Source organism: Physeter macrocephalus, chromosome 16, assembly GCF_002837175.3.
Source record: "Physeter macrocephalus isolate SW-GA chromosome 16, ASM283717v5, whole genome shotgun sequence".
In the NCBI taxonomy this organism is placed as follows: domain Eukaryota; kingdom Metazoa; phylum Chordata; class Mammalia; order Artiodactyla; family Physeteridae; genus Physeter; species Physeter macrocephalus.
The window spans coordinates 56,437,125-56,440,638 of record NC_041229.1 but is presented as its reverse complement, the minus strand read 5'-3'; positions in this window follow the sequence as shown (position 1 = coordinate 56,440,638).

The following is a 3,514-nucleotide window of genomic DNA, read 5'->3' as shown; positions in this document are numbered from 1 at the left end:
ATCCCACATGCCGCGGAGCGGCTGGGCCCGTGAGCCATGGCCACTGAGCCTGCGTGTCCGGAGCCTGTGGTCCGCAACGGAAGAGGCCACAACAGTGAGAGGCCCGCGTACCGCAAAAAAAAAAAAAAAAAAAGTAAAAAATAATACAAGATTATAGGATCAATTCTATAGAACAGGGAATATAGCCAATATTTTATAATAACTTTAAATGGAGTATAATCTATAAAAAATATTGAATCACTATGTTGTACACCTGAAATTAATATAATATTGTAAATCAACTATACCTCAATTTTAAGGATTGAAAAATATATACCATACTATCAATAGTACAAAGAGAGTTGGAGTGACTATATTAATGTCAGATAAAGTAGATTTCAGAGCAAAGAATATATTCAGGGATAAAGAATATAATTTCCTAATGAGAAAAGAGTGAATTCATCAAAAGGACATAATTCTAAAAGCATATGCACCTAATAATTTCAAAGTATATTATAGAAAAACTGCTAGCATTGCAAGGAAAAATAGACAAAATCACAACTATGTTCAGAGACTTCAACATCTCTTTCTTATTAATTAATAGAAAAGAAGTAAAGAAAAAAATAAGTTTTTACACTAAGAAAGCCAAAAAAAAGAAAAAAAGGCCCAAAACAAAAATATTATGCCAAGTGAAAGAAACCAGTCACAAAACTCCACATATTGTATAATTCCATGTATATGAAATGTACAGAATAGGCAAATCCATACAGAAAGTAGATCATCGTTTGCCGGACATAATTCTAAAAGCATATGCACCTAATAATTTCAAAGTATATTATAGAAAAACTGCTAGCATTGCAAGGAAAAATAGACAAAATCACAACTATGTTCAGAGACTTCAACATCTCTTTCTTATTAATTAATAGAAAAGAAGTAAAGAAAAAAATAAGTTTTTACACTAAGAAAGCCAAAAAAAAAGAAAAAAAGGCCCAAAACAAAAATATTATGCCAAGTGAAAGAAACCAGTCACAAAACTCCACATATTGTATAATTCCATGTATATGAAATGTACAGAATAGGCAAATCCATACAGAAAGTAGATCATCGTTTGCCTAGAGCTTGGGGTTCGGGATGAGAAGAAGTGACTGCTAATAGGTATGTGGTTTTCATCTTTTTTTTTCATATTGATATGATGCAAATGTTCTAAAGTTGTTTGTGGAGATGATTGTCCAACTCTGTGAATACAGTAAAACCAATTGAATTTTCACTTTAAAAAGGGGAATTCTGTGGCTTGTGAATTATACCTCAATTAAGCTGTTGTTAAAGAGTTGTTTTAAATTTTGTAACTAACCCTTGGGTTAAATATCAAACAAACACCCGATGGCTTCTCACTGCACTTAGGATGACATCCCTCCCCCTAACCCTGGTGCCACTGACCCTTGCCTACCTCTCCAGCTTCATCTCGTCCTCCTCATTCATGTGCTCTAGCCACAGCAGCCTTCTCTCTGTTCCTAGACATGGCAAACTGATTCCTGTTTCAGGACCTTTGCACTGCTGTTACTTTTGTCTTGAAGTCTCTTCTACAGAACTGCTTCCTTCTCATCAGTCATGTTTCCTCTCAAGTATTATCTTCTCCGAAAGGCCTTCCCACATTGTCCTGGCAAAAGCCTACTTCTGACTCCATGTTACCCTATTTTATCTATTCCATGGAACTTAGTACCTGAAACTACCTTCTTTGTTTATTGACATATGTGTCTGCCTGCAGTAGAATATAATGTAAATTTGTTGAGGAAAAGTTTTCTTGTCTTGTTCCCTGCTATATCCACAGTTCATAGAACAGTACCTGGCACATAGTTGTTAACTGCCTAAGAGCTACCCAGGCCAAAGAGAATTGCCAGAAATGTGCACTAGTGGTAGAAATAGTAGCACTAGGGAGCAAGGCATGAAGTGTAGCAGGAGTGGGTGAAGGTCATGCCTAAGTGATACCAACCTTGCCTCTACCAGTGGCAGGGCCTGAGGGGGTAGGTTGACTGCTCTCTGCAGGTTAGCAGGCTAAAGTGCTAGCACTAGAATGAGGCTAATGCAGTAGGAATAGATGGTTCTATACTCTTCATTAATAATTTTTAAAATTAAAAATATATAATCTATGCAGAAGAGTAGATAATGTTTTTTATACAGTTTAAAGGATAATTGTAAATCAAACATTCATGTAGAAGCCAACCAAGTTAAGAAATAGGACACTGCCAGCCACCCTCCAAGTCTGTGATTCTTCTTGTCACATTCCTCTTTTCTTCTCAAGACAAAACCACTCTCCTGATTTTTATTATAGTCATGTCCTTGTTTTTTTAATAGTTTACCATCTACTTGTGCATGACTAATTAATACATTTTTCAGTTTTTGAACTTTATATAAGTGAAGTTATACTGAATTTATCCTTCTATGATTTGCTTCTTTCACTCGACATTATGTTTGTAAGTTATTTCTATGTTGATGGATGTGACTGTTCATTGTTACTGTTGTATAGTATTCCATTGAATGGACATACCACTATTTATTTTCCAGTCTAACAAAGGTGGATGGTTTTTAGTTTTTTGCTATGCTAGAAATATTTTTGTATATGTACAAGTTTTTCCAAGCCTAGTGTGTGTGTGTATATATATACTTTTTTTTTTCACTCCCACCAGCAGTGAATGAAAGTTCTGTTACTTCACATCCTCATCAGCATTTGGTATTGTCCAGTTTTTGGATTTTAGCCATTTTAATAATTGTGTAGTAGAATGTCATTGTTGTTTTAATTTGTGTTTCTCTAATGACAAATTATTTTGAGTGTAATCATATTTTTAATTTTCATTTTTCTGATTATTATTAAAGTTGAGTTTATTTTCATATATTTATTGACCATTTGAATTTTCTCTTTATGAAGTGCTTGTTCAAGTTTTTTTGCTCATTTTTCAATTTGATTCTTATCTTTTTCTCATTATTTCCCAGAACTTCTTTATATATTCTGGGTGTAATTTCTTTTCTGGTGTAATGCATTGCACATGTTTTTCCTTACTTTATGGCTTGCTTTTCACTCTTTATCATGCCTTTTGATGAACAGAAAACCTCTGTATTTGAACTAGAGCATTTACTCTATTTATATTTAATTTAAATACAGATATATTGGATTTATATCTATCATTTACTCGTTCTTCCATTTATTCTATTTACTTTATTTCTTTTTCCCTCCTTTCTCACCTTCATTTGGATTGATTATTTGGTGCCATTCCATTTTCCCCTCTACTAGTCTGAAAGATATATGTTCTGGGCAACAGCCAACTCTACCCACCACCAGTCTCTCCCAACAGGAAACTTGCACAAGCCTCTTAGATAGCCTCAACCACCAGAGGGCAGACAGCAGAAGCAAGAAGAACTACAATCCTGCAGCCTGTGGAACAAAAACCACATTCACAGAAAGATAGACAAGATGAAAAGGCAGAAGGCTATGTACCAGATGAAGGAACAAGATAAAACCCCAGAAAAACAACTAAATGAA